This window comes from Phyllobates terribilis, unplaced genomic scaffold, assembly GCF_046119375.1.
Source record: "Phyllobates terribilis strain yellow unplaced genomic scaffold, ASM4611937v1 Scaffold_191__1_contigs__length_3620865, whole genome shotgun sequence".
Taxonomy (NCBI): Eukaryota; Metazoa; Chordata; class Amphibia; order Anura; family Dendrobatidae; genus Phyllobates; species Phyllobates terribilis.
In genome coordinates, this window is record NW_027362951.1 from 1,852,855 (window position 1) to 1,878,439 (window position 25,585).

At 44.0% G+C, this 25,585-nt stretch overlaps 1 long non-coding RNA gene and 1 pseudogene across 1 annotated transcript in view; one reads left to right on the forward strand and one right to left on the reverse strand.

Annotated features, from left to right (window-relative positions):
* Positions 1-9,788, reverse strand: part of LOC141213274 (UDP-glucuronic acid decarboxylase 1-like) — a 133,585-nt pseudogene extending 123,797 nt beyond the window's left edge.
* Positions 1-25,585, forward strand: part of LOC141213275 (uncharacterized) — a 418,496-nt gene that overhangs the window by 334,205 nt on the left and 58,706 nt on the right. The window lies entirely within an intron of this gene.

A 25,585-nucleotide genomic window follows, 5' to 3' on the forward strand; every position in this document is an offset into this window, starting at 1 on the left:
AGCGCACAACCCCCATTTAGATCACAGATATGAACCCTCTAGGATTACTATTTTGTGAATATTTTTTGCGCCATTACTCAATGAACAAGAGTTTTGCAATATATAAAATACATTTATTTAATTTATTTTAATTCTACATTATGTTATATAATATATATTTTACATACACATACTTTTTATCTGTATGTTTTTGCTCTAATCATTGGACTTTGGGTCAGGCTACTCCCTCACATGAGAGACACCTGTTTTTCATGTATCTTTGTCCTATTTTTATTCTTATCAATAAAATATCTATTTTATAAAGGTATTCCTACTGTGACATGGTCCTTTCCACCCTCCTGCATTAGGATATTTGGAAGGCTATTCTTTTAGCTCTATTTGTTTCAGTGACGTGGCATTCTTGGTAACCAAACTATTGATGGATTCAAAGTAAACTTGCCAGATTACAGACAACATTCAGTGTTATTCACTGTTTTAGGTAACTCTAATCCCTAAATATTCCCGCAGCAGCCTATACCACTCCCATGTGTCTTACTGTCTAAATATATATTTGCCTGAAATTCACTTACTATAATTTATAATAGTAATTTGCAAGCGTTGATGAACGATATTAAGGTGATTAAAACTATGGATGAGTGAATCCCTGTGTAACAGATAGCTGTCCAGCCAACACCTGAAGTGAATGGAGCGGAGGGCAAGCATGCGAATCGGCAGGTGTTGGCCAGGTTTTATTTCCTGCTCTGTACACAATCGCAACCAACATGTACCAGTGCTACTGTCACAGCTAACAAAGTACTTTGGTTCTGGGTAAAAGCAAAAATCTCAACAAGGCAAAAATATCACGTGATCTGTAAGGTGAAGGGTCTTTTTGGCCAATAGAAGAGTCAAGAAGGATGCTAAACAGAGAACCAAAACACAAGAACCCAAGGAGAAGGAATTTGTTAAGAAACTTGATGCCGCTCACGCTGATGCCATGAAACTTAAGGAAGAATGTGACTTCTTGCTTCCTCAAAGAGAAAAAGGTAGTCGTGGAAGCATGGGAACATTAGACAAAAAGCTGGCCAAGGTCGAGGAAAGAAGATTTAGGAGAGAATTATAGGCAGAGAAGTGAAGAAAAATGGAAACTGAGCAAGTTCGGCAGTCAACAGCATCGGCTGAACTTTGCTGTAGTAGTAGCAACTGCAGAGACAACGGCGACAACATAAATATGCATGAATCTATTACAGTAAAAGGTAATTGAAAAATACCGCCATCTCGGGACAAAGGTAATCGGTATCACTATTAGTTGAAGTATGATAATCATAATAGAATTCTAAAACACACAAGGTGTTAGTCTCCAGAACCATTACACTCTACAAATCAGCTAAGGTAATCTAGAGGTGTTAAGGATCCAAACTGAGCTATTATAAAGTTGGCAACACATGCAAATATAATCCGGACCTGAAATATGGGAAAAAAAACTCTGCGAATATAGATAATGTATAATCATTTTTATGCCATATACCCTTAAAAGGATATCATGGAAATGTTTATAAGTATATTGAAGGATTTACATCAGTGATGTCAAACTCAAACACCGGGCCAAAATAAAAAAAACTTGGAGAATGTTGCCGGCCAACCAGTACAGTATAATGGGCCCACAGTCCTCCATACGGTATAATGACATAGGGGTGGTGGTTCTGGTGTAGCGGGACAAATATAAAATCACCCTGCAAGCCAGATTTGGCCCACAGGCCAGAGTTTGACACGTATGATTTACGTAAACACAGAAGAATACAATTTGAGATCAAATAAATAAGAGGACGAAGTCCACATAAGCCCAGTTGGGGTAGTGACGTGTTGTGTGACAAAAACATGACGGAGGACAAGATCCCGGAAACCTCATCCAGATAATCTCGAAAGATGATTCAGAGTGAAGAAAAAGAAAGGACTTCAACCACCTTTACTGCAATCTCTTTAAGTCCTCACACGTCACTACCCCAACTGGGCTTATTTGGACTTCGTCCTCTTATTTATTTGATCTCAAATTGTATTCTTCTGTGTGTTTATGTAAATCATACGTGTCAAACTCTGGCCTGTGGGCCAAATCTGGCTTGCAGGGTGACTATACATGGCCCGTGACACCAGAACCACCACCCCTGTGGGGCCATTATACTGTATGGATGATTGTGTGGGGCCCATTATACTGTATACTGGCTGGCCTGCAACTTTCTCCAAGTATTTTTTATTTTGGCCCTCTGTTTGAGTTTGACATCGCTGATGGAAATCATTCAATATACTTATAAACATTAGACTGATATCCTTTTAAGGGTATATGGTATAAAAATGATTATACATTATATTGGCATAAGTATTTTCCTATATTTAGGTCCAGATTATATTTGCATGGGTTGCTAACTTTATAATACATCAGTTTGGATCCTTGATACCTATATTATCTTAGCTAATTTGGGGAGTGTAATTGGAATTGGTTCTGGAGATGGTAACACTCAGCTCGTGTGTTTTAGAATTCTATTGTGATTGGCATGCTTCATCTAATAGGGATACCGATTACCATTGTCCTGAGATAGTGATATTTTTCAATTATCTATAATTGCCTTCTTCAATTACCTTTACTGTAATATTTATGCATTTAGGGACTCAAATATTTTGCCTTGTGTTCTTGCAAGCACACTTTTATTCTAACCATTGCTTACAATTTTTTTTCTGGTTACTTGCATAGAAATATAACGCATCTTGTAACATATTGAGATCTGATGGTCTTTTGGGTAAATCTGGTATTACGCCATCTTTTCATACAAAAATGTACAAAAAAATGCGATGTGTATAACTAGATTAAAGTTGCGCATCCGTACGCTCCCCTTCTGGGTGCGATGCACAAGATCAGACTGTTCGCTCTACTTTGCGTGCGCGGTACGCGCCTCTAACAAGATGCACCATATAAATTGATGCCATTTACCTCACGCGCATGCGTGAATGTCAATAAGTGACTGGAACGCAAATTGGTCAATGTGCACATGTGCGGTAGCACATTTCCTTTTGATATGTGAATATGTTGCGGTCTGGAGCATGCGCAATTGTATGGTTGCTCTCGGTAAAGTCGAACAGCCATTTATCTTTCTTTGATGGTCTGTTCATTTAAACAAATTCATTCAGCTGATACAGACCCGTGAGGAAGCCACAGTTTGTTTGGCGACACGCGTTGGGCATCTCTGCCCTGCAGCTCTCTTCCAACCATTTTCTAATCGAGGATCTTGCTATATCATGGCATTCAAAGGTTTGCGATATTTTCCTTTTGACACAATTATGTGTCTTGCAATTATCTCCAACAGTTCTGTTAGTTCTTTTATGGCACTTATTTGATGCTTACTGTGCATGTCATTTTTATCATCGCTTTACTAATTGGCAGAGTAGGTATTATTTTAGTTCATCTATTACTTTGACAAGTTTAGGCGGCCAATTTATTTCTGTTGGTACTTTTGTCAACATATACTATCCACAATTTGTATGGATAGTCTATAATTAATCATACTATGTTCTAAATGTTTACACCTTGACCATCGAGTCTTTCATATATTTCTAGGCATAGATTGTTGACAACACATGAAAATGTCCTCAGTGCTGTACTGTTCTACTATTATCAATCTTTTAGACTCTTCATGGTTGGCGGTTTGAGATGCATGGGCTATTTAGGCTTATTTTAGGTTAACACAGTTTTCATGTAATTTTTGACTAAGTGTTTTTAATTGTTTGCTGAATGGTTCAATAAAATATTTTCTATTTTTGGTGATCCCTGTATCCATAGCATGTTTCTTTCTGGTTTCTGGTAAATTGGCAATTCATCACATGCTGCAGGCTCATCCCGAGTACTAGGTGGTGCCTTCTTTAAAATGTGTTTCACATGTTTGTTAAATTGTGTCTGGTGCCAACAGGTCCAAATATAAAGTTATAAAGTTGCCTGGAATCAACTGGATAAAACAAAGGTTTTCGGCTTGAATGGAGTTTCAACTGAGCTAGGACCACTTAAAAAGGAGTGTCTAGTTGAATTTTACACCAACCAGCTGGCACAATGCCATCCAAGAGATGATTACAAGGAATTGTTAACACTGGCACTCCTGTTCCTTGGTTCACTGGCAAACCCAGACATACACATCAACACTCCAGGCGCCTACCATCATGCTTGATGGATGGCCAAAGTGATATTCAGAGCGTATATCTTCATGATTCGTCACCAATTTCATTTAATTTTGACAGAGTTAAAAAGTCTCCGTCAATTTTGCACTTTTACTGCCTGCTTATACTTGAAGGCTGGTACCGCTGTCAGATCCCAGCCACATCTCCGTGAAATGACTTGACATTACTCCAAGAACTTGTAGCATACAAAGGAATCAACCAACCTGTTGCTGAGGCAGCAATAAAAACTTTCCACAGACACCTGTGGTACCTCACTGAGATTATGGTGGGTCTGGCTTTTTCTAACCGTTAGGTTCTAACTGCAGAAAAGGTTGAGATGGTTCTGGCGGTATAGCTATTGGGCTTAATTATGATTATTAATGAGTTGGGGGCGCCACTGGCGTAGGATGGTAGGGTGCCAACCTCCACGTAGGTAGGGATTAAGTTAGTTAGGGACAAAAAGAGGGATATTGCCCATTGGTCCTTTTTCCTTCTTTCCTCCTGTTTGTATGTGCTCAGGTCCTTTATGTCTCGCACTACCAAAAGGAACTGGCTACTCAATTATTATTGGGTTATGTGTTTAATATATTTTCCCCTTCTTCCTCTTTCATCTCATGTTCTTGTGGTGACATTAAAATACCAGTGACCATCACCTCTCTTCATTTAATGGATTTATTGTCTAATCAGAGGTATTGCTTCTGCTAGTTCGGTCAAGCATAAAAACAAGATTAATGTAATTTTTGACTCTGTACATGCTGAGAAAGGGCATGTGGAGCTCCTTTATAGAGTTTACATAAGGGTCCCACAAGGTGCCCCGCATAGGTTACGGGGGAATGCATATGTCCGCAGGGACTGCCTATCTCCCTGGCAATAGGGGTTGTTCTAGAGCTATGGACCTGAGCGCTTTTGTTTGGGCCCATTGCCGCACACCTGGGTGTGACAAGCACTCTTTGGAGCACATTCCATTTAGATTCCCTTTCTCTTTCCCAGGTCTATTTAAACTGGGGATATGTGGTATAGGGTTAGAAATTAAGCGAGTCCTGTCCCTGGCCCTTGGTGTATGTGTACAATTTAAGTATCATAACCATGAAAGAGGGTTATTTATTTTGGGAAGACTCTAACACTACAAATTGCTGCTTTATGGGTTAAATAAATATGTTACCTTTATATTTTCTCCTATCCAACAAGCATCTTTCAACATATCTTTTACATTGATCCTTATCTAGTTAGTATTAAAATAAGATGGTCACTGAAGTGTACCATTAGATGCTGTTCGTTGCATGACCATTATTGTGTCTGAGCAGGACCTTTCTGGGTAAATTTTCCTGCTTTGAGTATAGGTGGGGTAACCAGTTATACATGTGAAAGGTCATGTGAACACCTGATGTTGTTGGGTGTGATAACTGGAGAAAAGGAGTGTATGAGTGGATCACTCTTTTATTGTGTATATGTTAGTCTGTGAGCACTTGCACCTTATTTTATAAGTATTTGATTAAAAGTTAAATTTTAATTGATACACAGCTATTTCAGTGAGATGGTTCTGGCTCTGCAGAAGGAAGGCAACGATGTCTGCTCAACTCGCGTGCAGCCTGCCGAAGACCTTGTGTCACACAAGAAGCTTCAACACTTCATGTCGTCCAACACAAAAAAACCTGTTTGTTGCACTGAAAATAAACCAAGATTTTCTTCATCAAGATCCTTGTCTATGGCACACTAATGCAAGTTACATTGATGCATCCTCAAGTCGCTGGATGGAAAATCATGAATGATGCCGCTGAACGCTCCATTGCCAGGGGCGTACATAGGAATCATGGGGCCCCATAGCAGAAGCTCTGATTGGAACCCCCCCACCCCAAAAAAAAAAAAATAATAATAATAAATAATTGTCGGGGTCACCAAAGATCAGATCTCACAACTTTCCATCCTTTACATAGTAATTTTCCTCCTGCTCGAGTCCTAGATCTCTTTCATTGCCCCATAAAGTGTGATGCCAATAAAAGGGCCCCCCAAACACAGTATGATACCCCCATGGTGAATTCCTCCACATGCACAGCATAATGACCCTACTGTACCCCACCTCAACTTCCAGGGAAAAGTATGCTGACCCTAACACAGTATGATCATCCCCCAACTGTGAGCCCCTACAGCTAAAGATGATGGTACATAATAAGGGAGGGTGTTAAACATAATAAAAGAGGAAACTATATAACTAAGGATGGCGCTATACATAATAAGTGAGTACACTATATACTAAGGGACTGTGCTATACATAATAAGGCTACATTCCTGTATCTGTGTGCAGTGTCGGTGTGCTGCCCTGTTTTACCGACGCATTAAGCATGTCCTATTCTAATCCTCAATATCGGATCAGAACAGGACATTCCCTGACCCTCACAGATCTCATTCTCAGATCCGTGATTTTCATGGATGTGTGAATGGATCTATAAAACTGTACGAGTCAGTGGACCATCCGATAAAAAAATCTGGCAGCACAAGGACATTTCACACAAATGTGAGAATGCAGCCTAAAGCCCCCATCTCACATAGCGAGATCGCTAGCGAGATCGCCGCTGTGTCACAGTTTTGGTGACGCAACAGTGATCTCACCAGCGATGTCGCTATGTGTGACACTTTGCAGTGATCAGGCCCCTGCTGTGAGGTCGCTGATCGCTGCAAAGTGTCCTGGACCATTTTTCTGTGTGTGACCAGCGGGAGCAGCGATCAGGCTGGTAACCATGATAAACATCGGGTTACTAGGGGCACACGCGTTCCAGCGCCACCATATTGCTCTGTCCCAGCGCCACCCTATTGCTCTGTCCCAGCGCCTCCATATTGCTCTGTCCCAGCGCCACCATATTGCTCTGTCCCAGCGCCTCCATATTGCTCTGTCCCAGCGCCTCCCTATTGCTCTGTCCCAGCGCCTCCCTATTGCTCTGTCCCAGCGCCTCCCTATTGCTCTGTCCCAGCGCCTCCATATTGCTCTGTCCCAGCGCCTCCATATTGCTCTGTCCCAGCGCCTCCATATTGCTCTGTCCCAGCGCCTCCATATTGCTCTGTCCCCCCACCTCCCCTCCCCAGTGTTTCAGTAAAAAAAAAAAAAAATAAAATACTTACCTCAGCAGCTCAGCTCGCTCCCCTGCAGCATTCTCCTGGCTGCCGGCAGCTTTCTTCCTGACCCAGGCACGCGCTGGATGATGACGTCATGAAGCTGCACGCGCCTGGGTCAGGAAGGAAGCAGAGGACGATCCCTGCAACTCCGCTGCTATTCTTCTCCTGACAGCAGCGGAGCTGCAGGGATCGCTCCCTGCGCGCCGCGTGCAGGGAGCAGCTGCACCTTGCGGGCCCCTTAGTGCAGCTCCATGGTGGGGACCCAGCACAGCTGCACCGGCGGCGGTATGTCCGCCCCTGGACTGCTATGGGGCCCTCTAGGCTCACGGGCCCCCTGGGCTCACGGGCCCCATAGCAGTCGCGTGGTCTGCCGCCATTGGCGGTACGCCACTGTCCATTGCACTCATGAGCACATTCAATTCATCACTGAGCACTCAAGAAGACTAGAAATAGTTTATTATCCAGTGTGTGGAAAAGCATCACCATGACATGACTATCCTGAAGCAAATAAAGGGTGTTTAGTTAAAAAAAAAAAGTGAAACTACTGTAAAGTTGTACATTTACTTTGCTGCAAGACATTACAAATAATTGCAACATTGTTTACTGGTAACTCAATCATCACAAAACTAACAATGTTACGAAATTTTGTGTATGTTACAATCACACCAAAATGGAATTATACCCAGGGGTGAGACCTAAAAATTGGCACAAAAATTGACTGGTGCCTGTACTCAGCTACTTGCATTTCTCCACATTGCAAGGACATTTTTATTGAATAGACAAAGCATTTCGAAAGCACAGTTCCCTTTTCAAAAGGGAACCCGTCAAGTAGAAAATGCCGTCCGATCTGGTGATTTTTATAGAAATGTAGCGGAGCCAATTGATATATACTATATAAAAAAATATTTCCTTACTTTATATAACTTAATATATTGCTCTGAACCCCTGTTCTTTCTATGCATACAAGTCCAGTGAAAGGCTCAATTAGAGCCGGCCCTAGAGCGGTGCAGACAGATAGTGGTCATTCAGTAAGTAGGACCGTCCCCACTGGACTCCTAAACCTCTGCTCTTTCTATGCTTAGAGCAATATATTAAGAGTTATACTGAATAATTACCCACAAAATCACATAATCCGCTCTTCTCCTATTGATACAATACTGCCTGTTGATCATACAACTTTATAAAAATGATGCATTTCACTTAGACATGGAAAAAAACGCCCCAACATTCTGGACAGCAGTTACATAAATGTGCATGCTATATAGCAACTCACCCAACATGTTCAGGGTTCCTATTGTGTTGGTTTTTAACGTCTTGATTGGATTATACATGTAATTAGGAGGAGAAGCAGGAGAGGCTAAATGGTAAATTTGGGCCACTGTGAAGAAAAAGAAAAACCACCACCACATGTAACAGTGAACTTTAATTGCAATTTATTTCTAAAATGACTTATTACTGAAAAATGTACAATTATTACCTATCCAATTAATATCAGTTTCAATTGTTCCTCATGTAACTTAAGGGAATGTGTCAGTAGATTTTAGCCATCCATTTAATCTGACAGCAGCATAATGTAGAGGCAGAGATCCCAATTCCAGTGATGTGTCACTTACTGGCTAATGCTGGTTGTTTCAATAGTAAAAAAAAAAATAAATTCAACGGTTTATCAGCTGGAGATCATTACTAGATGACTAGGCGTCTCACGCCACGTGGTTCATTTGCGCCGTGTAATCCAACCACTGGTTGGCAGCTTTCTGCCTATGCACAATGTACACAAAAGCTGCCAATCAATGGTGTGGGTGGAGTCATATAGACTCAGCATTCAGGCAACTGCTAGACCGGCAGCAAAGAAAAAAATATAACGATTTTATCAAAACTACACCAAGCAGACCACTAAGTGACATCACTGGAATCAGGATCTCTGCTCCTACATCATGCTGCACTACAAAAACATAGCAAACACCTGCTGAAAGACTCCCTTTAATAATTCTCAAATTGATTTTCCACAGAATATTTGCCCTGGAACCTGAACGTGGGTCTCTAATGAAGCAGTTTTGTGTGATGAAATGCAAGGATATCCCAAATCAAGGCGTGGGCTGAGGCAGAGCAACAGTACCGACCCCCGAGCTGCATCTTCTACCAACATCAAATGTTGTAATATTTAAAACTCAGATGACATATGGAGGTGGGCTTAGTGTAATAGAAGTTGAAAGGGTTATGCCATTTAGATCTGGTTAGGGACCCAATTCATCAACATTCACAATAGGTAGTACAAAATTATTATATTAAGAAACTCTTATAAAGAAATGCTTCTGCACATACCCTATGTGTAAGGAATCTGCAGCCAGTAAAAAACTCCAGGGGGCCGATTCATAACAGTTTGCACCAAAACGCTACAATAAAAATGTTGCAAGATTTTTCACAGCTCAAAAATCGCACCAAAAGGTCATGCCTCTTGGCATTTTTCAGCCATTTCCCCCCAACAGCTGGATGGGGCGAGGGCAAGCGCCACTGAAGTAACTTAAAGGGGTACTCCGGAGATAAATAAAATAAATAAGTTGTACTGTCCCTGCCCTCTATAAAGATGAGATGCCCTGCGCACTTCTGTTATCATTAGAGCACTTGTAATTCAGTGTGACAGCAGCTGCTCCCCTCTGGGACAATACATCACAGCAGTGTGAAGCTCTCCGCTGTAAGAAACAGCCAGTCCGAGAAGAAGGAGCATGTCAAGGGAGTGGACTGCTCTTGGCTTTTAATAGCAACAGATGTTGTGGGCAATATGCCCTTTTCCAAGATGGCGCCAGTATACCTGGTCTTCTAGTGCACAGATGCGGAAGTCCTTACCTCCTGTTCTGACATGCGTGGTATTAGCTACAGCAGGGTTCCCCAACTCCAGTCCTCAAGGCCCACCAACAGGTCATGTTTTCAGGATTTCCTTAGTATTACACAGGTGATGGAATTATTGTCTGTGCAGGTGATGCAATTATCACCTGTGTAATACTAAGGAAATCCTGAAAACATGACCTGTTGGTGGGCCTTGAGGACTGGAGATGGGGAACCCTGAGCTACAGGAACGCCGAGATTTTGGCGCTATATGCAAATGCAAATTGGGGTGAGCCATGTTTCCCTATTTGTATACACAGCTGCTGCATATGATCAATTATGTATAGATATGAGTGTTATGGCTATAAGCCTGTTTACATTGTTGTTTTGCACTAAGTCATTTACACTGATTATGCACCATCATGTCTTGTAATATTATTTATCTGAAAGATTATGTATATTATGCACTTTTCATGTAATTGCTGCTGATTACTATTGTAATTAGATCGCCTTAAACACTCTGCACTTGCACCTTACCTATGCTTGAGAAAGGGCCACAATTTTGGACTGAAACGTTGCCATATGGGCTATTAAACATGTATGTATGTATGTATGTATGTATGCATGTATATACACACACACATATACAGGGTGGTCCAAAAGTAGGTGGCCAGAAAATAATAACATTTATTTTGATTTATATATAAAATGATATTTACTAACACAAGCATAACATTGACAATTAAATTTTATTCTGAACAATAATACAAAAGCCCTTAAATTTTATCAACGCAGGTGCGGAAACTGTTTTCCATTACAAGTTGCACAGCTTTGAAGTCGCCTCTTAAGTTTCAACAAACTTTTTTGCACAAGTCTCTTTGGGTATTAATTTCTTGAAATGCATCTCATGTAATTTTTCAAATCACTGACACTTTTTGGTTTTCGACTATAAACTTTGTCCATGAGTACTCCCCAAAAGAAAAAATCCACTGGGGTCAAGTCTAGTGAAAGTGCCGGCCAATCAAATGGGCCTCTTCAGCCAATCCATTTATTAGGAAATGGTTCATCAAGATACTCGCGGACCACTCTTGAATAATGTGGAGGGTCCCCCATCTTGTTGGAAATAAAGGTCATTTGAATTAGGCTGTTGCTGTAGCTGGGGAACAACTTGATTCATAAGAATTTCGAGACACTTATCTCCTGTGACTGTTCCATAACCTTCATAACCTTATGTCCACCTACTTTTGGACATGTATGTACATATACACACACACACACACACACACACACACACATACATACACATACATACACTGGTGTGAAAAAGTGTTTGCCCCTTTCCTTGCATATTTGTCACACTTAAATGTTTCAGATCACAAAACAAATTTAAATATTAGACAAAGATAACACAAGGAAACACAAAATGGAGTTTTTAAAAGGAAGGTTTTTATTATTAAGGGAAAAGGAAATCCAAACCTACAGGGCCCTGATTGAAAAAGTGATCCCCCACCCTCCTTAAAACATAAATTAACTGTGGTTTGGTGAACTTTCCTAGGCGTGGCCGGCTGATCAAAATTACCCCAAGAGAGCAGCAAAGACTCATCCAAGAGGTCACAAAAGACCCCACAACAACATCCAGAGAACTGCAGGTCTCACTTGCCTCAGTTAAGGTCAGTGTTCATGACTCCACCATAAGAAAGAGACTGGGCAAAAATGACACGCATAGCAGAGTTCCAAGACGAAAACCACTGCTGAGCAATAAGAACATAAAGGCTCATCTCAGTTTTGGCAGAAAAAATCTTGATGATTGCCAAGACTTTGGGGAGAATACTCTGTGGATTGACAAGACAAAAGTTGAACTTTTTGGAAGGTGTATGTCCCATTACATCTGGCGTAGAAGTATCACTGCATTTCAAAAAAGGAACATCATACCAACAGTAAAATATGGTGGCGGTATTGTGATGGTCTGGGAATGTTTTGCTGCTTCAGGACCTGGAAGACTTGCTGTGGTAAATGGAACCATAAATTCTGCTGGTTAAACAAAAAATCCTGAAAGACAATGTCCGGCCATCTGTTCATGACCTCAAGCTGAAGTGCACTTGGGTTATGCAGCAGGACAATGATCCAAAACACAGCAGTAAGTCCACCTCTGAATGGCTTAAGGAAAACAAAATTAAGACTTTGCAGTGACTTAGTCTTAGTAACCCACGATGCAGAAATGAAGCAGAAATTTTCCTGAGTATTTGCATGCGTATTTGCCATGCGTTTTTCCAATGCATTGTATAGGCAAATACGCATGCAGAAACGCACAAGAATTGGTCATGTCTGTATTTTTTCTGCGAGTAAAATCTGCGCAGAAAAAATAGGGACCATGTGCACAGAACTTGCAGAATGTCATAGGAAGTCGTGGGATAAGGTATGCAATGCGTTTCTGGAGCGTTTACGCGCTGCAAATATGAACCAAAATACGCACCAAAAACGCATCGTGGGCACACAGCCTTAGTCAAAGTCCTGACCTTAAGAAAGCGGTTCATGCTCAGAAACCCTCCAATGTGGCTAAATTACAACAATTTTGCAAAGATGAGTGGGCAAAGATTCCTCCAGAGTGTTGTAAAAGACTCATTGCCAATTATCCCAAACACTTGATTGTAGTTGTTGTTGCCGAGGGTGCTTCAACCAGTTATTAGGTTTAGAGGGCAATCACTTTTTCACACAGGGCCCTGTAGGTTTGGATTTCTTTTTCCCTTAATAATTAGGATCTTCATTTAAAAACTGCATTTTGTGTTTACTTGTGTTATCTTTGTCTAATATTAAAATTTGTTTTGAGATCTGAAATATTTAAGTATGACAAGCATGCAAAAGAATGAGAAATCAGGAAGGGGCAAACAACTTTTCACACATACACATATACATATATATATATTCATCCCACAATGTCACATTCACCGCAGGAGAGAGGGATTGGTAAGATGGGACAACCATTACAAACCAGCCACCTGATCAGACGTTATTTAACACCTTTCCAGAAGCTTTAATCAATCTTATCTACTGTTATTTTCTGAAGAGAGGAAACAAATGTCCTAAAAATATAAAAATGAAAGTTAAAAAAAATAAAATAATAATAATAATAGGCTCACCTCCACTATGAGCATTTTTTGCTCTTCTAATTATCCAAGCTTTCTTAATTGTTCTTCTATTTGCTCCTGCGTCTTCATATTCCTCTCCAGCACAAATGATGCATGCTGGGGCTGTAAGAGCTGTAATAGAGGCCTAGAAGAACCATCAGAGGTCAGGCCGATCTGGTTACAGCAAGAACACAGATACACGCTGTATAAGACAATGGTATGGAAACAAGATTTTAAAAGGAGTTATCAAACACTTTTATACTCCACTGGATAGGTCATTAATATAAGATAGGTGGGGGTCCAACCATCGGCCCCCCGATGATCAGCCGTCATCACCTCTGGCAAGATGCAGGCAATGTTCAAAGTGGAACAAAACCGCTCCGTACACTGCGGCCGCTGCTGGGTGCAGACCAGCTATTGAGGAGTACCGGAGGTGATCTGCAGCACCAGGCAGTGGCCACTGGGGTGCGCTCTGTGCACAAGTTACATCCGGCCGTTGCCAGAGCTATAAACAACTTATTGGTGGGGAGCCAAGAGTCGGACCTACAACGATCTGATATAGACGACCTATTTTATGCATAAATCATCTGCATTAAAGTATTAGAGAACGTCTTTAAGAGCCCTGCATTTTCAGAGCCAGACTTCAGTCAACATCTAATAACCAATTACAATGTCTTTCTTAGGACTCGTTCACACGAATGTATTTTCAGTATGAAAGTTGTCTGTGGAACAAATGGACGGCACTCAGACCAATGCTATTCAATGGGAAAGTGCAGAGGAGTCATTTTTTTTTTTTTGTCACTGATCGAATCTGTGTGTGAGCAAAAACTAAAGAAAGAAAATGGCAGCATGTCCTCGTTTCATCCGTCAGACAAGATTCACCCATTCAAGTCTATGGGTACAGAAAAAAATCTGCTTTTTACAGATACATTGCAATCCTGTAGCCCTGGAAACTGTAAATGGTTAAAAAGCCAGATTAGATCTGGACTGCACATGGACGACAAGTGAGAAAAGAATTCTCCCACTTTTCTGGATGAAACTCTGAATGATATTTTATCTGCTTGTGTGAACAGGCCCTTAGAGGTCTCGACAAGACGGAGGAGCTGATCCAGAGTGTCCAGGTAAAGCTAGCAGTCCAGGTAATGGCGGATACGGAGGCAACCATCCACATCGTGCTCCATGCCCTTCTAATCTGACGTCCATGACAGTGATGCTCAGTGTAAAGCCTGAGCTCAGGAGATGTGGGCTCGGACCCTGTTCAGACACACTGGAACTGATCAATCTCCATTCAACATTATGAACATAAAACTGGAGCACTGGCCCCACTCAAATATATTGTATTATGGTCAAATCATTCCCTTTAGGAACTGAGTGATGTGTAATAGAGGAGGATAAGGCCCCCCGTATCCAGTAATCTATTCTCTGATAGGCGAGAGGGAAGAGACGTCATCTCCTCCTTTCTGATAATGTCCCCTGTATCCTGGTGACAGTGATTGTGCCATCCCAGCAGGTGACACTAGAGCCGCTCCCCGCTCTTAGGCTATGTGCCCATGAAAACGCTTGTAAAACCGTCTGCCATGCAAAGCAATGTGAATTGGGATGTGCTGTGCACATGATGCGCTAATTAGAGAGCCAAATTCACATTGCGTTGCAAAACGCAGCATGACCATTTCTACCGCGATTACGCCGCAAATTCGCGGCCATTGAAAAGCAGCAACTCCGCAGGTATATGTGGATTTGCTGCGTTTCAATTAAATTCAATGGCCGAGAATTTGCAGCGTAATCGGGGTGCGTGTGGTACCCAGGATGAAGAAGAGACTACAACTCCTCTTCATCCCGGCTACCAAGCGGTGAAAAAAAGAAATAAATAAGTTAAAAATAAAAAACCCTGTATACTCACCTCTCCGGTCTGCTCCCGGCGGCGATCCTCTCTCCTCGCCGTCCAGCGGTGTACTTGCAGGACCTGCGGTGACGTCATCTAGTCAGCTGATGGTCACGCGACTGCTGACGTCAGAGGTCAGGTGATGGTCGCGTGACCATCAGCTGACTAAATGACGTCACCGCAGGTCCTGCCAGTATACTGCGGGACGCTGAAGAGAGAGAACGCCGCCGGGAGGAGACTGGAGAGGTGAGTATACAGGTTTGTTTTTTATTTTTAACTTTTTAATTCTTTTTTTTTTTTACTATAGATGCAGCATTTAAAGCATCTAAGTTGGTCACACAATATAAATCCATGCCGGTTGCATGGATTTATATTGTGTGACCAACTTGTCAAGCACTTTTCCAAGTGATGCTTAAAATCACTTGGAAAAGTGCTTGAAAAAACGCATGCGAAAACGCTGAAAAAATGCTGAAAAAACACTTCTGTCTGGCAGAAAAAATGCATGTAAATCTGCATGTAAATCTGCATGCGTTTTCTTCCGCCAGAGAGAGGCAAAAACGCTCTGCATCAAATCTGCTACGTGGGCACATAGCCTTAGCGTGTATGTGCTGTACTTATCATTCAGGACTGTGCAAAGACCTGCCTGTGACCAAAAGAACAACAAGGCTGTGTGCACACGCTGCAGATTTGGTGCGTTTTTCAATGGAACAGGCTGCCACGAGAGGTGGTGAATTCTCCTTCAATGGAAGTCTTCAAACAGAGGCTGGACAGACATTTGTCTGAGATGGTTTAGTGAATCCTGCATTGAGCAGGGGTTGGACACTAGGACCCTGGAGGTTCCTCCAATTCTAATGTTCTAGGATTCTATGTATAAACACCAGCTGCAATCTTCCATGGAGAAGTAACTGTGGTTTCAGGAGAACTTGCAGCAGAAGGTCTGTGCCTTCCGCTAGCTCCTCCCCCTTCCGCTAGCTCCTCCCCTTCCTTCTTTAAAGAGTATTAATAGCACTAACTGTCATCTATCTCACTAATAGGAAAGTTTGTCTTCACTGAATACAGATTTTACAGATGTTACCGCGAATTGAGACTGAAAGATCAATCCAGCAGGAAAAAGACGACTTCTCTGATAAGATTATAAAATTACTTATTTTCATGTGTAATATTAATTTACAAAACAAAAATTAAAACAACGGTTATTCTTTAACTAATAAAGCACTTAGGACACGGATTCATTAAGACTGGCCATATTCAAGCTGCTCTTGATGAGGGAGCGTGCTGGAGTCAGACGGTCCAGATTCATTAAGTGGCGCATGAATTATGCGCTTCTGACAAGTGGTGCGTGCACCTTGCCACAAATCTTACTCCAGTCACAGACTGGAGTAAGATTTCGGGTGTAAGGGAAGCCACAGTTCACCATGAATTAGACAAGCTGTGGTGCCACACTTCCATCTTGCCCCAACTCTGAGGGCTTATTTTTTGCGTGTCGAGCTGATCGTCCGTTATTTCATTTTATTTCAATGTTGTGACGACCAAAAAACATAATTCTGGCGTTTAGAATTTTCTCGTTACGCCGTTTACCGATCGGATTAATTCTTTTTTTTATATTGATAGAATGGGCGATTCTGAACGCAGCAATACCAAATATGTGTTTTTTCTTTATTATTATTTTATTTTGAATGGGGCGAAAGGGGGCGATTTAAACTTTTATATATTGTTTTACCTTTTTCATATTTTTAAAAACATTTTTTCCACTTTCTGCCTCTTCAATAGTCTCCACAGGAGACCAGAAGCTGCAGTTACCTGATCGGCTCGGCTTCAGAAAGGCGATGAGCAAATTGCCTCTATGTAGCAGAAATGCTCATGTGCTATGAGCGCCAACCACTAGGTGGCGCTCATAGCAAGCAAGACATGACAACCACAGGGGTCTCCTGCAGACCCCGGGTTGCAATGCCCACGCATCGGTAACCCACGATCACGTGACAGGTCACCGATGGGCGGGGCTAATGCCGCTGGCCAGTAAGGGGTTAAAGACCACTCCGAGTTGGCTAAAAAGACTACTTTACACAAGGCGTACAGTGCCATATTTTAGAAACGAAGGGGCACAGGAAAGAAAAACAAAATGACGCAGATTCATGAGAACGGAAAAAATGACACATTTATGTCAAGTGACAGCTTCTCCACAAAGGAAGTTGTTCAACAGAAAAAGTTGTCTTAATGTACTTAAAATAAAAACTGATGAAACTTCCTGTAACACGGCTGGGTGTGGACCCACTGCTCCTGGGGCCGGGCTTACCCTGGAGTGGCGTGACTAAGCAACTAACTGGTTTTCACTAGAGCCTCTGGTGGCGAGGATAGTCTTGGCCGCAGGTAGTCGCCAGGTACCACTCCTGATCTCTGCAGGACAAAGCAGGGTTAAATTCCTGCAGAGACCGGCCACGCCCCCTAAGGCCAAATGGAAAACACCATGCTGTTGCAGCTGTGCAGAGGAGAGCTGCAAGAGGCAAACCTCAGCGAGCCGCCCTGATGGGAGGAGACGCCGAACGCTGACGATGGAGAGTAGGACGACGCTGAGGAGGCACGTGAGTTACTGCTGTGACAGCACCCCCCTGACGCCCCACTGTTCTTTAGGCCAACCCGACGGAGAAACTGCTCAAAAATCACAGGGGGGAAGAGGGGGGAGAACGATGTTGTCGGCAGGCTCCCAAGACCTTTCCTCAGGACCGAAACCCCTCCAATCCACTAGACAGGCAGGTGTGGAGAAATGCTGCACAGTGAAAATGGTTTAAAATGTAGAAGTGTCTATTTTTATCAATTAACAAAATACAAAGTGAATGAACACAATACATCATCAAAGCATCAATTCTTCTGGATGCACTTACACAGTTTTGAAGGAACTCGACAGGGAGATTGTTCCGAACATCTTGGAGATCTAACCACAGATCCTATGTAGGCTTTCGCAAAACCTTCTGTCTCTTCATGTAATCCCAGACAAACTTGATGTTGAGATCAGGGCTCTGTGGGGACATATCATCACTTCCAGGACTCCTTTTTCTTCTTTATGCCATTTACAGTTCTTAATGACATTGGCTGTATATTTGTGGTCGTTTTGCTGCTGCAGAATAATGTTGGAGGCAATCAGACGCCTCCCTGATGGAATTGTATGATGGAGTCCTTAATGCTGAAAAATACAGGCAGATAATTAGCCATCAATCCTGACTAAATCCCTAACTCCATTTGCTAAATTGCATGGACCATCCACTGTGCTTCACTTGGCAATCAACCTCTGCCTTAACGAGACACGCGTTCCAACAGTGCAGAGCAAATTCACACCACCTCCATACTGCGCAGCACAGCAACCAGGCAGTCTTCAAATTAATATGCCTTGAAGATCGCAGTCATACAGCTGAAGAGTTGTGGACAGCTCTCCAGGCTCAGTTTCAGCAATAGCTGTCTCCACTGAACCTGGAGCCAGGGAAGGCCATGGACGATAACGGTGCGAACCTGTTTGCGGCTCTACGCCAAGGCGAACCCACACACGTGCTTTGGATGGCTCACGTCCTCAACCTGGTGGTACAGCAATTTCTCCGCCACTATCCCGGCCTGGATGAGCTGCTTCAGAAAGTCGGGAAGCTGTGTGCTCACCTCCGCCGTTCGCACCCCTCATGTCATCGACTTGCATTGATACAGAGGTCTTTCTCCATGACAGTTAACAGGTTGATAGTGATGTGCCAACGCGGTGGAATTCCACTCTGCACATGTTGCAGCGACTGTGGCAGCAGCAACGAGCCCTGACGCAGTATGTCATGTCGTATAGCCTGTGCCAACGCAGTACGGACGTGGGGCGTATCACGTTTACGGAGTGGGAACAGATTAAGGACCTCTGCACCCTTCTGCACAGTTTTGAAATGGCTATTATTAACCCCTTTACCCCCAGGGTGGTTTACACGTTAATGACCAGGCCAATGTTTACAATTCTGACCACTGTCACTTTAGGAGGTAATTACTCTGAAACGCTTCAACGGATCCCGCTGATTATGAGAGACTGTTTTTTCGTGACATATTGTACTTCATGATAGTGGTAACATTTCTTCAATATCACTTGCGTTTATTTGTGAAAAAATTGGAAATTGGGCGAAAATTTTGGAAATTTCACAATTTTCAAAATTTGAATTTTTATTCCGTTAAATCAGAGGGATGTTACACAAAATAGTTAATAAATAACATTTCCCACATGTCTACTTTACGTCAGCATAATTTTGGAACCAAATTTTTTTTTTTATTAGTGCGCTATAAGGGTTAAAAGTTGATTAGCGATTTCTCAGTTTTCCAACAAAATTTACAAAACCATTTTTTTTTTAGGGACCACATCACATTTGAAGTGATTTTGAGGGGCCTTTATGACAGAAAATACCCAAAAATGACACCATTCTAAAAACTGCACCCCTCAAGGTGCTCAAAACCACATTCAAAAAGTTTATTAACCCTTCACGTGCTTCACAGGAATTTTTGGAATGGGGAAGAAAAAAATGAACATTTAACTTTTTTCACAAAAATGTTACTTTAGACCCCAATTTTTTAGGGGTAACAGGAAAAAATGGACCCCAAAATTTGTTGTGCAATTTCCCCTGAGTACGCCGATACCCCATACGTTGGGAAAAAACACTGGGCGCACAGCAGGGCTCAGAAGGGAAGGAGCGCCATTTGACTTTTTGAACGTAAAATTTGCTTGAATAATTAGCGGACGCCATGTTGCATTTGGAGAGCCCCTGATGTGCCTAAACAGTTGAAACCCCCCATAGGTGATACCATTTTGGAAACTAGACCCCTCAGGGAACTTATCTAGATGTGTGGTGAGCATCTTGAACCCCCAGGTGCTTCACAGAAGTTTATAACATGGAGCAATGAAAATAACATTTTCACATTTTTCCCACGAAAATGTTTTTCAGCCCCCAGTTTTGCATTTTCATAAGGGTAACAGGAGAAATTGCACCATCTAACTTGTTATGCATTCTCTCCTGAGTAAGCCGATACCCCATATGTGTGGGAAAACCACTGTTTGGGCGCACGGCAGGGTTCGGAAGGGAAGGAGCGCCATTTGACTTTTTGAATGTAAAATTTGCTTGAATAATTAGCGGATGTGCCCATGATGTGCCTAAACAGTGGAAAACCCCCACAAGTGACACCATTTTGGAAACTAGACCCCTGAGGGAACTAGATCTAGATGTGTGGTAAGCACCCTTAACCCCCAGGTGCTTCACAGAAGTTTAGAACATGAAGCCGTGAAAATAAAAAAAATCTAACTTTTTCCACAAAAATTATCTTTTTGCCCCAATAATTTTTAGTTCCACAAGGGTAAGAGGAGAAAATGGAACCTAAAAACTGTTGTGTAATTTCTCCTGAGTGCGCCAATACAAAATACACTGTTTGGGCGCACGTCAGGGTTCAGAAGGGAAGGAGCACTGTGTGACTTTTTGAACGCAAAATTGCCTGGAATCAAGAGCGGACGCCATGTCGCATTTCGGGAGCCCCTGATGTGCCGAAATAGTGGAAACCACCCACAAGTGACCCCATTTTGGAAACTAGACCCCTCAAGAATTTTATCAAGGGGTACGACAGAATTTGATAAGATTAGGTCAACATATTAAATAAGTTGTCATTAGTCTCGAGCGCAAGTGCTCGCTACTTGAGTTTGCATCGGGTACTCGGGTATGCACCAAGTATCGCGGGTGCTCGAATGACATGCTCGAGTTCCCGCCCCGCATGTTTCACGGTTATTAGACACCCAAAAAAAACATGCGGGGATCGCTCGTGCACGGCAGGCGATCCCAGCAACGTTTTTTTTTGGCCGCAAAGCATATGGGGCGGAGACTCGAGCATGTCACTCGAGCACCCGCGATACTCAGTGCATACCCAAGTACCCGATGCAAACTCAAGTAGCGAGCACTTGCGCTCAACACTGGTCGCCATATTATCTTTTTTTTTTTTCTTTACTTTTGAAAAAAAGCCAACCCTAATACAACCCCAACCCTAATACAACCCCAACCCTAACCCTAGCACATCCGTAACCCTAGAGTTTATTTTTTTACACCATTCCTCGCGTGGTATAAGTGATTAGACTACTTTATTCTTCAGGTTGGTGCGATTACAGCAATACCAGATTCATATCGGGTTTTTATGACTGACAGCGGTCACACACTAAAAGACGCTTTTTTTTGCACAGACTAGTGTTTGCATCACCATATTTTGAGAGCTATAATTTTTCCATATTTTGGCCGACAGAGTCATGTGATGGCTTGTTTTTTGCAGGACAAGTTGAGTTTTTTTATTGGTACCATTTTCGGGCACGTGACATTTTTTTTCTATTCTGATTTTTGGGAGGCAGAATAAACAAAAAGCAACAATTCAGGACTTGTTTTTTTGCGTTTTTTTTATGCCATTCCGCGTGTGGTAAAATTGATAATGCAGCGTTATTCTTTGGGTCAGTGCATTTTTTATATAGTTTTTTTTATGTTTTGCCGCTTTTCCACAATAAAAACGATTTTCTATAAAAAATATTTTTTAGTGTCGCTTTATTCTGAGAGCTATAACTTTTTTTTTTTTCAGACAATGTTGCTGTGTGGTGGCTTGTTTTTTTGCGGGACAAGATGACGTTTTTAGCGGTACCATTTTTATTTACATTCGTCTTTTTGATCGCGTGTTATTCCATTTTTTGTTTGGCGGTATGATGATAAAGCATTGTTTTTTGCTTCGTTTTTTTTTTTTTTTTTACTGTGTTCACTAAAGGGGTTAACTAGTGGGACAGTTTTATAGGTCAGGTTGTTCCGCACGCGGCGATGCCAAATATGTGTACTTTTATTGGTTTATTTTTTTTTTTCATAATAAATAAATATTATGGGTTCAATAACTACTACTCCTGTCAGTCTGTCTAAGGACCAGTCTGCCCGCTCACCTGGGAGCGCACATCAGCCACCTGCCTGCTTGCCCGAGGTCCGACGGTCTGCCTTCCAACTCCTGTCAGTCTGTCTATGGACCAGCTTGCCCGCTCACCTGGGAGCACACACCTGCTACCTGCCTGCTAGTCTACCTGGAGGCTCCGCCGTCACGTGCTGTGACCACCTGCCTGTCCAGTGACTCCTGCTCGCTCACCTGGGAGCGCTCATCTGCTGCCTGTCTGCTAGCCTACCTGGAGGCTCTGCCGTCACGTGCTGTGACCACCCGCCTGTCCAGAGACTTCTGCCCGCTCACCTGGGAGCGCTCATCTGCCGCCTGTCTGTTGGTCTTCCTGGAGGCTCCGCCGTCACGTGCTGTGACCACCCGTTCATCCAGAGACTCTCGCCTGCTCACCTGGGAGCTCACGTCTATCATCAGCCGCCACAGGTCGTACCAACGCTTTACCTAGAGACTGCCCCGGTCACTTGCCGTGACCATCTGCCCGTTCATCCAGAGACTGCCCCGGTCACTTGCCGTGACCATCTGCCCGTTCATTCAGAGACTGCCCCGGTCACTTGCCGTGACCATCAGCCCGTTCATCCAGAGACTGCCCCGGTCACTTGCCGTGACCTCCAGCCCGTTCACTCAGAGACTGTCCCGGTCACCTGCTGTGACCTCCTGCCCGTCTTCCCTGGTCGCCACCCGCTCCCTTACAAGGACTGCCCCCTTGTATAGTAGCTCAGAGGTTCCGCCTCCCAGACCCGTTACAGTTTGCTCGGGCCATGGAACCCGGTGGCACCCAAGCTCCCTCGCTCTCGGACCTGTGTCATGAACTGTCCCGTCAAAGGTCCCAACAGGAGTCCATCCTGGGTCACCTGCGGAATGTCAATACTCGCCTGGACACTCTGACTGCTCCACCAGCAACCTCCGCCAGTGCCATGTCTCGTAATCCGGCAGCTCCGCTGCCCACTAATACCATGGTATCCTACCCCGGACCCCGGCTTTCTGCACCTCCTCGCTTCGGAGGCGACTCCGCCCAGGCTCGGGGCTTCATAAATCAGTGCACCCTGCACTTTGAACTATTGTCCCACCAGTTTAACTCCGACCGGGCCAAAATTGCATTCATCATGTCCCATCTCACCGGGGAGGCCCTGGCCTGGCTAAATCCTCTATGGGAGAGAGGAGACCCCCTGGTGTCCAACTTGCCTGCTTTTCTCACGGCTTTCCGGAAAGTCTTCGACGAACCCGGACGGAAGACCTCATCCGCATCATCACTGCTTCGCCTCCGTCAGGGAAGTCTCACCGTGGGCCAATATGCCATACGGTTCCGTACCCTTGCCTCGGAGCTGGCCTGGGATAACGACGCTCTGGTATCCGTCTTCTGGGAGGGTCTGTCCGGCCGTATTAAAGATGAACTTGCCGGTCGGGACATTCCTACCACTCTCGATGACCTAATAACTCTTGCCACCCGGATTGACCTACGGTTCCAGGAGCGTGCCAAAGAGGTCACCCGTGAGAGGAGGTTACCATGTCTAGCTCCTACTTTTCAGAAACCCGTCACTCCCTCCGTCTCTACCCAGGTACACTCTCCTGAGTCTATGCAGGTCGACCAGACCAAGATGGTCAAAACCCGTCAGGACTTACGCCGTGCCGAGGGGAGCTGCTTCTACTGTGGCAGTAAGGAGCACCGGATCCGTGCCTGCCCGGAGAGGTCGGGAAACGCCTGTGTCTAGGTTCGCTCAGAGAGGTCAACCTAGACAAGAATAAATCCTCTCCATCTCTGCTGCTGTCAGTCTCAATCGTCTGCGGGGAGAACCGTTATTTCGAACTAGCCCAACTTGACTCTGGAGCAGCCGGGAATCTTATTTCACAGTCCCTGGTAGAGAAATACCGCATCCCCACCAAACCTCTGGCTGTACCCTTGTCTGTTGCTGCCGTGGATGGGGGCCTCTTACCACGCCCCATCCAACTCATCACCGAATCCATTACTCTGCAGGTGGGAATGCTGCATTCTGAGAGTATCTCCTTTCATGTTCTGCCTGGACTCTCTCACGCCCTCTTGCTAGGCCTACCTTGGCTCCAGAGACATGCACCCGTGCTTGACTGGCAGACCGGAGAAGTCCTTCGCTGGGGACAGGACTGCCATAAGACCTGTCTGGTTCCCGTCCATCCCGTCCGTCCTTCTCCTACCCCAGCTAATCTACCTGGACTTCCGATTCCTTATTGGTCTTATGCTGATGTCTTTAATAAAAAGGAAGCAGAGACACTACCTCCTCATAGACCATACGACTGCCCTATCGACCTGTTACCTGGTACTACTCCTCCCCGTGGGCGTATTTATCCTTTATCCGCTGCTGAAACCCGGTCGATGTCCGAATATATTGAGGAGAATCTGGCCAGGGGATTCATCCGGAAATCTACCTCCCCGGCGGGAGCAGGCTTCTTTTTCGTCAAAAAGAAGGACGGCTCTCTCCGTCCCTGTATAGAGTATAGAGGCCTTAACCAGATCACGGTGAAGAATAAGTACCCCCTTCCGCTCATTCCGGAGTTATCGTCTGAGGGGGGCTAGAATCTTCACCAAACTGGACCTCCGTGGGGCGTACAACCTGGTTCGTATCCGTCAGGGGGATGAATGGAAGACGGCATTCAACACCCGGGACGGCCACTATGAATATCTGGTAATGCCCTTTGGTCTCTGTAACGCTCCTGCCGTCTTTCAAGAGTTGGTCAATGACATCTTCCGGGACCTTCTCTACTCCTGCGTAGTGGTGTACCTGGACGACATCTTGGTCTTCTCTCCGGATCTCCAGACTCACCGGAGGGACGTTCGTCAGGTCCTGCTCAGGCTCAGGCAGAATCACCTCTTCGCTAAATACGAGAAGTGCCTCTTTGAGCAGTCCTCGCTTCCGTTTTTGGGCTACATTATTTCTCAGACCGGCCTACGAATGGATCCAGAGAAACTGTCTGCCATCGAGAAATGGCCTCGACCGGAAGGGTTGAAGGCCATTCAGCGATTCCTGGGCTTCGCCAACTACTACCGCCTCTTCATACCACACTTCTCTTCCCGGACTGCCCCAATTTCCGCACTCACCCGTAAGGGTACTAATCCCAAAGAGTGGCCGCCCGAAGCAGAGGAGGCCTTTCTTTCCCTAAAACAGGCCTTCTCTTCCGCCCTGGTGCTGCATCGCCCGGACGGCAACAAGCAGTTCTTCCTGGAAGTTGACGCCTCCTCCTCTGGAGCCGGAGCGGTACTTACTCAAAAATCATCTTCCGGGAGAATGGTAACTTGTGGCTTCTTCTCCAAACTCTTCTCCTCTTCTGAGCGCAACTATTCCATAGGAGACCGAGAGTTATTGGCCATTAAACTGGCATTGGAGGAGTGGCGTTACCTACTCGAGGGGGCTCTTCACCCGGTAATAATTTACACTGACCACAAGAACTTGGCTTACCTCCAGCATGCCCAGAGACTTAACCCGCGCCAAGCCCGGTGGTCCTTGTTTTTTGCTCGCTTTGATTTTGTTCTTCATTTTCGCCCGGCTGACAA